Here is a 12,534-nt window from a genome sequence, read left to right as displayed (position 1 = left end):
ATCTCGCCCAAACCATCAAACACTTCCCTTTGATAAATAATAAGGTTTCATAAAGTCAAAATGACTCCTTTAACCAGGGTTTTAGTTTGCCACCACAATATGGGACAATAGCCTCCACTCCGGCGAGGCGTGCGCTAGCTTGGCTTTCATTGTAATGGGGAGGGTGAATGCTGCCAGGCAGGAGTTAATCTTCTGAATGAATGTGGGCATTGTGTGGCTGCAGATACAGAGAATGGAGGTGCAGCACAGACACGGGCAGATATGTCGGCTCAATTGGGAGAATAAGTAGGTGGACCGCACACAGACTCTATGGAATTGTAGTCAAACAATGCGAGAGTTGGGTTATCTGTTCGTATGTTCCAGGACGTTGGACTTAAAATAAGCTATTAGCTGTCGGAGCCATAATGGAGAGTGAGACAGACAATAGTAAAATGTATAAATATGGAAATGGCAACAAAACACAATTGACTTGGAAATGTTTTGGCACGAAGTTCCTTCTTTAGAAGCCGGACCGACATTCATGCTGGAAAGCTGGCAGGACCGAAAGTGTTTTTCTCAGCTTTTTAGCCACAAATGGTCTATTTCATTTCTTCCGACTACTGTATCGCACATACGCTGGCAGCTGCCCGCCGACTGCTGCACACGGGGCGTCGGGATCCGGAAATAATCAAAACTAATCAGAAAGAATATTTGAAGGATGAGTAAAAGGGCAGTAAAACTCACAGCAGGCTGGGAGGCGGCGTCGAGAGAGGGAAGTAGATGGCCTGAAACGTGTGTTTTGGGATGAAGCGGGCATTCAAGAGGGGATTGGGAGGATGGAATGGAAAGATGGATAGAGATAGAAGAGTGAGAGATGTGGAAAAGAGCAAGAGGAGGAGCAGGAGTGTAAAAGAAAGAGGTGATGGCTACAGCACAGGGGAAATATGCTCCCATCATAAGGGCAATATTGAAGAGCGCCTAGGGGGCAATTCCTCTATCTCAGCCTCCTCCTCCTCCCCTTGCCCTGTTTTCTCATCTCTCATTATTCCCCAATTCTCCCACACAACCTGCTTTTCCTCTACCTCCTTTTGTACACTTTCACTCATCCTGTTCAAATGTAATAAAGCAATTTCAAAAAGAAAGCGAGAGAGTACAATGACCTGAAAAGCTGCATGTATCATCAGACCCATAACTACTGCGCCACCATCCTCGGAGGGCCGCGTTTTGCAGATTTGACACATTTCTGTAATTTGTAATAATCAAGTGGGACAACATTCAGTAAATCTTGTTAGAGTTGGGGGCGATATTAAACCATCCATCTTTGAGAAGACGCCTGATTTTTGCTTTACTGTAGAGGAAAGGAAAAGGCAAAGCTTGTATCGCTACTGTACAAATATTCACCGAAACCATCCGTGTCAGGAGTTTTAGACTCCCACTGGTGTCACTGTGATATATAGTTTATGCTCATGGCTGCACTGGTTTTTCCACTATGAGAAAGAAATATATGATCAGTTTCAGGTAAAGCTGAAATAAATACCAGTAGGATTATATCTAATTTGATATAATCCTCTGAAAAGCTCGGACAGATGGTATTCATCAGTGTGAATCATCTATGTGCTGACACGTTCCTCCACGATCACATGGTCGAAGCTAATTTAGAAACATTAGCTTCACTGTTAGCCTGTGTGCATCTTCCTGACTTGACTGATTGAGTTGGGTAATATAGGAAAAGTTCAGCCTTTTTTCTAACCCCCTTCTTTGTCTTCTGTTTGCATCTATGCCATCCTGATTTATGTGCCTGTTCAGAAACAGCAAGTAAAAACATCCCAACATTAGCTGCTAATGCTCATACACGATTGGTGGATTTCTCCTGCGTACAATCTGTACATATGTACACACATTTATCAGGCATTTAAAGCAAAGCAGCGACATATAGAATGTATCTCAGATGCAAATTTATTGGTAATCTCTTACAAATTTGAGCTCGGGCTCAGGATCACGGCGTGAGAAGAATGGAGATATGAGGTCATTAGACCTGTCACATAAATATAACCTTTACATTACACCCTGGAGGTGCGTTGACCGCGGTATAGCTGCGTCAGCTACACAAGCAGCATGACATAATCGCAACAAGAAACAGCTTGCTGGTGAATTCAACAACGAAGACTGATGTGATTCAGAAGGGCAGTACGGTACTGTAGTATTGGTGTTATTTATAAAACTGGAGAAACAAAAGACACATCGTTCTCTTGCCGTGTTTAGGTCTTTCTGACTGGACTGCACCATAGGTCTTCATACCCACACGTGAGGGACAAATTGGCTGTTTTGTTTTAATCTAAATTCAAATAAATCTTGTTTTTTTTTTTAAAGCTTGCACAGAAGAAATGCAAATTGAGCACATTTCCATTAAAAGGTCAGTGCTCTGAAACAAAACCTAGTTTAGCATTCAAAATGGAACTGACGTATGATAATTTGTAGACTAAAATACTGAAAGTGGAGCTGCGGACAAATTATTTTCAGTTGGACAGGTTGTGCTTGTCTCCATCCTTTCCTGGTTTTGGGCAGCCTTTTTGCACCACATCACATGGTTGATTCTCTGGCTGTTAGAGGTAGATTCCAGAGCTTGATTAACATTTCCTTCACACCCATGAAGCAGAAGCCGGTGCTGCATATAAGCCAGTGTTAATGAGCTCTCTGAAAGAAGTGTTTACTTTAAACACCTCAAATTAAATCAGCATTACATCATTTTTTATATTTATCCATGAACTTCCCACAGGATTATCTGAAAACACACTTGGCTAGCTAGAGTTAGCATGCATGATTTGTTCAGTTCTTCAGCGAAGGAAAAAAAAATGCCCCTAAAGTTTAAATATGTAAACTAAGTCAGAGAAACAATCAGTCTGCTATTTTTATTCAGTGGCATGATGAGTTTCAACAAGACCTCCTCCTGACACCTAAATGTTGCCGACCCGTTGATTGACAAGCGGAAAGCAACAACCACGACATCGCAGCAGGACGCACAAGTACAGAATCAGCGAAAGGGGTGACTCACGTGCTAACGTCACGCGGAGGGAGAGGTGACGCCATGGGATTCGCAACCTTACCAAGGCTTACTTCCCCGGCTTGTAAACTCCACGGACACATGGACACTGGCTGCAGCTGGGTACACCGATGCAAATCACAGACGGGCAGTGGGATGGATACACACCGCACACACGCCACACACACGCAGACACATTCCTAACCAGCTGACTCTTGTGTTGCTAGGTTACTTGGTGAACTAGGTTACTACATGTAGAACATCTTTGCATAAATCTCACATGGGCGTTCATACATCATTAGAGAGAGAGCGGAGAGTGAGACCATTAGAGAGATGGGAGGGAGAGATTGGGATCAGCAATCGTGATTATTCCTGCCGGTCTTCAAGGTGCGACACCGTCAGCAACGTGGCAAGATTCGGCGATTGTGTGTTGAAAATACAAACGGGAGCATGTTTGAAATGTAAATGGAAGGCTACATGCAAAATGTATACATGCATTTGCATACTGTGCGTGTGGGGTTGCTCGCCTTGACGCTTTGATGTGGGATTGCAGGCGTACAGTAGCTTTGAGGTCAGAGCCAATGCAGAGGTTGGACCACTCCCATCCTTCCTGGTCCTTGGATCCCTTAACCTGCTCTTTTCAATCCTCCTTCATACACCAACCTATTAAATAAATGTCAGTGCTGCAACAGCACAGCACGCTATCTGGAATATGCTAATATTGAGCAGATGGAGGAGGCATAATAACACGTCACTTAAGGTGCAAGAAAGAATTTTGCCAACATTGAGGCCTCACTTGGAGTGTTTACGGCATTTAGTTAAAAGGCAACGTTGTTGTTTAAACTCTCAGCTGTGCCACATGCTGTAGGAATCAATAGCCGGACCGCACAATGGCGCTCGGATGCAGAGCACCATCAAACCCCTCTGCGCCGAGAGCTATTCTGACACTTTTGGGTAGTAAAGGCGCAGCTGTGCAACAGGTGAGAAGAAGAGGGCTTTGAACCCTCCAAATGTGCTGTTTGCAGCTCTCACCCACATCGTTTCCATGGCGTCACGCGCACCGTGCACACGTTTTTTGCAGATGTTCTCAGCTCAGCTAATCAGCCAGTGATGGCAACGCGTCTGGGTGTGATGGTAGAGAAGCCAGAGCGGGGGGGGGGGGGCACCTACAGTAATAACGAGGGGAGCTAAGGTACGGTTGGTTAGGTGCATCATTGGTCGACTCCATATTTTGTTTGATGCTCTTCATGAAACCCCAAGCGTCCCTTTTAATCTTTCTGTTTATGATTTCTCTCTACTTTTGGCGGCTGTGCGCGATGCATATAATTCCATTCATGAGTTGCTGATATTCTGAACAGAGTGGGAAAAAACACAAAACAACCCAACAACATAAAAAGAACCCATTTATTTCATTTAGTATTTGTTTGTTGGCACCCAAGTCGGGCTTATTGGAGTTGAACTGTATTCATCCATGTCAAGTGTATTTGCGGGAGCAAAAGAAAAGAAAATCCCCCTGAAATCAGGCAATTAAACATTCAAAAGGTTGTCAGCTGTGCGTCGCCCAATTCTCATTCAGCGCGGAGCACCTAACGCTTCTATAAGCCAAATAGTTTCCAAATCGAATTAACTGAGGGTAATTCCATTTCTGAAATTTCTTAATGGGATGCAATTGTCTTTATCTGCTAGATTTGTTTGAAAGTAAAGGTCAAAGGCTGAGCATTCGTGACAGGAAGAGCAACAAAGGCCTGCCCTGCTCTGCTGCTTCAGTCTGACATGAGATGGGATGTAAAATCAGCCCCATCTAATGAGGCAACGGAAGAGTGTGAAAAGAAAACAGGAGATAATGAAAACTCGACTAATCAGCGCTCGTCCCAGCACCCATTTATCAGCATTGTTGAAGCTCCTCTGCTGAGACGTCCCAAAAGTGCTCTTGTGGAAACTTTCCCACCCGCTGTCACGCAGAGATAATCTGCAGAATTCCGTAAAATGTCATTTACCCTGAGAGGAACTTGGGAAAAAAAAAGCAAATGATTTACGTGACAGTTGTTTAATTTACAGGCATCAAACGTTGCCTTTCCAGTCAGAATCCCCGTCGCTGGTGGCTCCCGGAGACTTTGGTATTTACAGAAATGAAAACTGCCAGCTTGATAAAATGTTGGAGAGATAAAATTGTCAGGCAGAATGAAAGTCTGGATCTCATGAAATTGTCAGAGAAAAGACCAAACTTGAGTAAATCAAAAGTTTATTTTTGTTTTGTTTGGAGAAAAACAGCCCAGCAGGTCACAGGGGACAAACACCATCGAAACCAGATAATGACTGGTGGGTTCCATCCATCCATCCATCCATCCATCCATCCATCCATCCATCCATCCATCCATCCATCCATCCATCCATCCATCCATCCATCCATCCATCCATCCATCCATCCATCCATCCATCCATCCATCCATCCATCCATCCATCCATCCTTACCTTCCCTTCACACCTAAGGTCAGATTACAGTCGCCAGCCCAACCCTTCCTCCGTTTTTGATGAGCAGGGAAACATGCAAACGCCACAAGAAATAGCCCACGGCCACAAGGGGGATTTGAACCCTTAACCTTCTTGCCACCCGGAGGCGGCGTTTATGCGTGATTTAATTATTTGACGTAACAGGATAAATCTAGAGGGTGGTGGGAGTGCCAATATGACGTCAGGCCTGTTTTTGTCTCTGTCCCACGTCAGACCAAAAATGCCTCGTTGACCCCCAACATATGCAGGTGGAATACAGTCAATATAGTCCAAAGTTCCAACCATGTTCTTTCCACGACCCTCCACCAGGGGGCTCACTATAAATGGATTAGCCAATTTAGCACAATGGCGTAGTCCAAAAACAACGCTACCATTAGATAATGTTTCATACAGTGATGTCATACTATAATCTGAAAAAGCTACAGGTAACTTAATATTCTAACAGGTCATCTGGATCCCCGAACCCACCTGGAGAAACTTAGCTTCTCCGCGGAATTCAACTCTGTTCATGCCGCGGATTTCAGATCCAGACTTTAATAGAGTAGATAAACTCATTTAGAGTAAAAATCCATTAGATAAATACTCATTATCTGAGGAAAAATAGGCTAGCAGTGTAATAATGAAATTATGCCAGCGTGCTGGCTTGATAAACGAGGTCTAGTGCTGCTTCTTTACGAAGGCTCTCTTCTTGCAATGCTAAATTCAGATGCGCTGATAATCAGGCCGGCGGAAGTTGTGGAGGGGAGCGGGAAATGATGATGAGTTCTAATGAGAAGTGAACTCGTGGAAACAAACAAGCACTTGATTACCTGTGTGACTGGCAGTAATGGGAGACAATGCACTCGTGATTAGTGTGTTTTCAACAGAATAAATTGCAGCCTTTATTATATATAAGTGCGTAGCGCAAACAGTTTGTCTCTTTTAACATCTGGCTTTTAAACCCGCTGATTTTATGTGAAGGGAAACTGATACTGTCGAATGTGGAAGGCCTGCGGATTTGGTGTGAGAGCGCAGCCGGTCCATCAACCGTTCCGACAATAAACGTGCGTCCCGATCTCCCGGGGGAGTGTCTGTAATCAGAGAGGAACACGGAGCCGGGATGACTCAGAGGGACGTGCTTAGCAAAACTTTGGGAGGAATTCTGGTTCTCTGGTGAGCTGGGGGCCGACGGAATGACAGGCCATCTGTGGGAAACAGATGAGCTCGGCTGCTACAGCTGAGAGAGCTTTCCGACACAGAAGGGAATGCTATATTCAGTCAACAGAGAAGATAAATCCAACTTATCTCCAATGGCCACATTTTTATAGAAAGAGGGAGCCTCGCCGTTTTTACCAAAAGGGAAGTCTGATCCCTGCAGTCGAGGAAAAGCCGTCCCATCTCCTGGATCGGTGCGCCGAGCGCTCAATCGCACAGTATCAATACAGTCAAAAGATTATAGCTCACTCCAAAGACAGAGACCGACTGCCCGGCTAATTGATTTTTCATTGTTTGGAGCTCGGCCATCTTTTTTTTTCAAGGTTCCTCACATCCTCGGCAGGAAATCAAGCCGGACGCTCGCTCCTTGACGGAGCCACACAGTGAGGGAGGAGAGATGGGGATGAATATGAATCCAGTCGGGAAAAAAAAGAAAATCCTCATCATCATACTGGGTCATCAATCTAAGGCTGAGCCCTTCTAGCATACAGAACCCCCCCAGCAGAGCTTCCTCTCAAGATCTTTTCCACTTGTATCCGTGTGTTGACGCAGCACAATTTGTTCCCCATGGCAACAACGGCGGTTTCAGGCATATTTATATTTCCGAGGAGAAACATAGAGCAACTCAAAGCTTCTAAAGCAAAGGTCCAATCTAAATCCATCCATCCATCCATCCATCCATCCATCCATCCATCCATCCATCCATCCATCCATCCATACATCCATCCCAGCTTATCCGGGGTCGGGTCGTGGGGGCAGCAGCCTAAGGAGAGAAGCCCAGACTTCCCTCTCCCCAGCTACTTCCTCCAGCTCATCCGGAGGGATCCCAGTCGAGAGACATCATCTCTCTAACGTCCTGGGTCTTCCCGGGGGTCTCTTATCTGAGGGACATGCCCTGAACACCTCACCAGGGAGGCGTCCAGGGGGCAGGGGCCTAACTAGATGCCCAAGCCACCTCATCTGGCTCCTCTCAATGTGATGGAGCAGTGGCTCCACTCCGAGCTCCTCCCGGATGGCAGAGCTTTGGCTCAGCTCTCTTTTCACCACAACCAATCTAAATCATCATTTTTGTTTGGCAGAATAATTCAATTTGGAAAAATCAGATGGAGATAAAGACCCAAGCGCTTACTTTTAAAGTTAGAAAATGATAAATGAGGACAAATGAGGAGGAGGGAAAATAAAACTATTGAATGAAAAATTCCCCCCATTTAAAATGGCGACGTATACAACTGCTGTCAACACCATCAGGACTGTTTTCGTGGCTGTTTCATGGCGTTTTCCTGTTTCCTGACCAAACCGGATTTCATATTAACAGCAATGACCCCCCCCCCCCCCCCTCCCAACCTGAGAGGTGACGTGCGATAGACGCCGCGGGAGGAGAGTGCAGACAAGGTGAAGATGAGTTCGGCGGGCCTAGTGTGGATCTTCATGAGCCTCATTAGTTCTGCTTCTCACAGGAAGCTAATGTCGCTAATCAGAATAAGCAGCCTGTCAACGCACACCTCCCATCATCCAATTAATCACAATCAGCGCACAACACACTGTGTACGCGACACAGTCGCACCCTCGCACGGTGGCTTTGAGGCATTCTCGCCAGCGAGCTGTCAGGTTTTTAGAAAACGCGCCGTTGGCTGCGTGCAGGCATCTGTGGCTCGGCCTCGCTAACTTTGAAGGGCGCCGTGAAAGTGAAATGATTTGTGTTCATCAAACTGATGCAAACCCTTAACGGCCCCCACGTCTCAGCCAGCTGCGTCGTGGAGGGGGGGCAATCAAACCAAAGATTAAATCTCCAAAGTAAAAGACGAGTCAGGCATAAGAGGTGTGGGATACATCCGGGCAAGAAGCCGGAGCGATTTAAGAATATTCTGAAGGGCTCCTTTTTATTCTTCGCTCCTCGAGGATCAGAAGAAAAGCTCGGTGTCGTCCGCCCGCCTGCTCTTTGATGTTGGCACCAGACGGGGCTGCCGGCCTTTCATGTCACGCTCTGCAGCGAAGCGCCGCAGCTCCCGGCGAGAATTACAGTAAGATCGTCGTTTAGTTCAAGCTCATCACAGATTTGCCTCTTCAGAGGTGTAGCTGCACTCGGGTTCATCCGTCAGCGGAGGACATCCGCCTGTACGCGCACGTGTACAGACGCCCATAAAAGGTTCCCATCTAACATACGCAGTGACATCATGATGTCAGCTGTTAATCCAGCCCGGACTCACAATATCCAAACGTTACAGCCTTTGACTGGCCTGTAGCTGCGTTTCTTTTATAGGTTTTTAAATTTGGGCAGAATAGATTTGAAAGGTCAGAGCTTTGTCTGATCACAACCAATTATGATGAAGAGCTCTATCCTCTATACAGAAGCATAATCGCACCACAGTTACCGTAGCTCTCGCAACCAGAACCTGCATTACGCTTCAATATTCCCATTCTCCCTGTGGAAAACGGGACTTTAAAAAAAATCTTTGTGCTAATCAATTATCAAAATCAAGCATGAGAGAGATGTCAGACAGCAATCCCACCCAGTAATAACCAGCCACTGAGGCAGCATATTGATAGAAGCATTATTCTGTTTTCAAGGGTTTCACCTTTCCTTGTTCTTGACCTTTTATTAAGCACGTTAGAACAACAGACCTCACTCATAAACCATAAAAACACAGAATTTGGTGCCCCGATAGGCCTCTTAACATATGTAGTTGCAAAAACAGTGAAACAAAACTGATTCATGGCGGCTAATCGGGGACATCTGTTACGGGGAGATAAAGTGCGGGGACCAGGAGCAACAAGATTAATTTCCTGATTCATCGTTGTCGTAATTCTGTGGGCAGAATTCATGATATTAAGCCAACACGATGAAACATGGAAACCTATATACGTCGGAAGAGGTTTGTATTTCACATGTAAAATCCAAAAGCTAATTAGTAAACTGCGCACTGGAGATTAGCTTAGGTTAAACTGCCTCCCCCAACTTTAATAAAGCCGCTGTATATTTAATTACCCAGCAACAATGTTGAATAAAGTGGCATATTAACATATTACGAACTGCTTGCCCCATTCTAGCCAAAATATTCAAGGGATTGCTAAAAAGTCCAACCCAGAGGAAAGGTTAGCGAAGAGCAGAAGGAAAACACAGAGAAATACAAACACCCACTCATCTGCACACCGACACGCCGCCATGACAGAGGGGGTGGACAATGCACCGGCTCTCTGAAAAGGTCAAGGGTTATGGATCAATCGTGACAGGGCCGGTGGGATCTGGCCACAGATGGTCCCTTCATCCCTTAATAGCTTGGTCAGTAAAGGCTAACGCTACCCATGGCTGGGAGGGCGCCGACATAAGGCTGATGTCAACGGATATTTAACATTAACATCACCCCTCACTGGGAGATTTAACCAGTACCCACACACCTGCTGTTGGTGATAACACCATCACAGTGGTATTATGCCTGTAGCAAGCTGCATAGTGTTGCAACATATCGGTTCCTGCAAGCTAACGGGAGACCAAAATTTGTTTTCTTTTTAATTTTTAGTGCTTGAAAGAGCGGAATAATATTGCGTCTTTCGATGCAAATGTCATCAGTTTATGCTGCCGGATCAAAAATGGAATTAAGGCTTTGAAAGCAAGGATCAAAACACATTTCTGGACAAATCTGGGACCGCTTTTTGTTATCGACTAAAGCAGCCAGGGACATGTCAGTGGTGTAACTGCAGCCGGAGAAACAGTCACTGTTTCATTAAGGGGAGGAAACATAAGTGTCCTCACAGGTATCAGAGATATGTACACAAAAGAAATGAAAGCAGTGGAGGGAGCAGGACGAGCTTCACTGCTCCTCTTTCCTTGTGCTCCCCCAGCTCCCGTGTGAGACGCGGAGGTGAAATTGAATTGCCGAGCACATCTCAGCAAACAAAGCAACAGAGCAAGAGAGCAGGGCTGCGGCAGCAGGAACACGGCCACCCCAGAACATAACAACTTTGGCAAATAAGGCAAAGAAAGAAGTCCGGGAGCATAAATCAGGTGTAAAGACCAGTAAGGTTGGGGGGGGTGTCTCCTGCCGTGCGTGATGGGTTTGGTACTGAGCAGCTCATTCAGGCAGCGATTGTGGACAAAACGGAATAAAGTCTTTCAGAGCTCCGCGATTTTTAGTTTCCTTGACGGACTTGATTTGAATAAATGCTTTAAGCGGGATCTGTTGAGCTCTCTTGGTTCTTGTATCGGGTTTTTCTGTCTTGTCCTGCCCCCCCTCCCTGTCTGAACCCTGAATGCCCTCATGGGTTTCACCTGCGTCTCATTGTCTCCTGTGTATTTAAACCCACCTGCCTGGTGCCGCCGCGCCAGACTGGCCGGTACAACAGTGGTTATGTGGTTGACTTGGGGTTGAGGTCCTCTGGGTTGGGACCTGATTCTGGGCGCCGTTCCTGATCCGACCGCCTGTGTGGTCTTTTAGAACAAACCCGAATTAATGCGGTGCTTCAAACAGATTTGCGCGCGTCCCTTCGGGATGTAAAGCCATTGACAAAATACAAAGAAAGCAAATGATTGAGTAGTTTTTTTCTGCGTGATGGGCTTTTAGGGAAAACATGTTACTGAAATGGTTTCACCTGGAGTTCGGCTAATGTGGGGATTAACTCTTTTGTCAGCGTCTGAGGGGTTTGCGTAGCTGAAAATAGTGGAAATAGGCTAATTAAGAACAGAGAGCTACTTCCTGCTATCATAGACAATAAAATAATCCCCATTGCTGCACGTTAGCAGGATTAGGTCCCTGGACACTCTTATTTAATGACACGTAATCACCTCTAATTCTGAGAATGAGTTGAAGAGGTGAGACCGGCCTCATTCAACTGTGTATTTAAATTATGTATTTTATGGGGTGTGTATGTACGATGACCTGAAAACGCCACATCCCCCGCCCCTAATTAACCACAGCAGAATCTCAACCCAGCAGCGATGATATTGAGCCCAGTCTGAGATGCCACTGGCCTGCATATGTGGTCGGGCAACGCACGGCCTCCTCTATCTTGCTTGACCCTCCCACATACCCCGCTGCCCCTCCGAAGCCCCTGGGCCAACCCTTGAGCCTGCGGAGCATCCTCGGGCCCACAGTTGGTGATCTAGTTTTACAAGCCGACGCATATGGAAGGTCTCCATTATTCATGGTGCGGGGAGGCGGGGGTATCGGAGTTTATCACCCGGGTGCCACAGAGAATAGACGGAAAGAAAACGACTTCATATATTAACGTGGATGCGTTGTGACTCCACATACAAACACACTGATTCAGTCTGTCAGAGTGTACAAGAATGGACCCCCTGAGTGGCAGCGAGGAGCTGTGAGTGAATTATGAACATTATCCCCTGCACTAAAGCAGTTAGAGCGGAAACCTGAGTCCCCGCTGAGGGAAGAGGTAGAGAGAGCATTAATGCACCTGTGTACACACAGAGAGAGAGAGAGAGGGAGGGAGGGAGGGAGGGAGGGATAAACCAGAGCAATGGACAGAGTGACTTCAGGACAAATGCAAAACAGATGGGGGAGCGAGTGACGCAGGGGCAGAAAAATCACGCTGATAGAGGGTGGATAAGAAGCAGCGGAACCAAGAGTGCTGACATTTCTCTGGGGTGAAACTGGGTGGCGGCGGCGTAGCTTTTTAAAATTCTATTTTCAACGTTCATCTTGCTACCTCCATCAGCCCCCTCTTCTCATGCGCCTTGTCACGGGTTCACAGTTGAAGGATGACATCATATTAGTCACAGTGTTTAATTAGATGTCATTATCATTTCACAGACGTCCGCGTGTGTGCGTGTTGTCGGGCTCTCTCTCTCCATCTCT

At 46.1% G+C, this 12,534-nt stretch overlaps 1 protein-coding gene across 4 annotated transcripts in view; it reads right to left on the bottom strand.

Moving 5' to 3' along the window:
• The window catches only part of dlgap3 (discs, large (Drosophila) homolog-associated protein 3), a 72,780-nt gene that overhangs the window by 18,963 nt on the left and 41,283 nt on the right, over positions 1–12,534 (bottom strand). The window contains exon 1 of one of the 4 annotated variants that reach the window (XM_029844837.1): positions 3,032–3,111. The exons of the other annotated variants lie outside the window; for them this stretch is intronic. The gene's annotated coding sequence lies outside the window, so the exon portion shown is untranslated. Of the gene's footprint in view, positions 1–3,031; positions 3,112–12,534 lie in introns of those variants that run through there. 4 annotated transcript variants of the gene reach the window in all.

Source organism: Takifugu rubripes, chromosome 12, assembly GCF_901000725.2.
Source record: "Takifugu rubripes chromosome 12, fTakRub1.2, whole genome shotgun sequence".
In the NCBI taxonomy this organism is placed as follows: domain Eukaryota; kingdom Metazoa; phylum Chordata; class Actinopteri; order Tetraodontiformes; family Tetraodontidae; genus Takifugu; species Takifugu rubripes.
The sequence above is the reverse complement of the archived record's forward strand: the minus strand, read 5'-3'. Positions and strand labels throughout refer to the sequence as shown.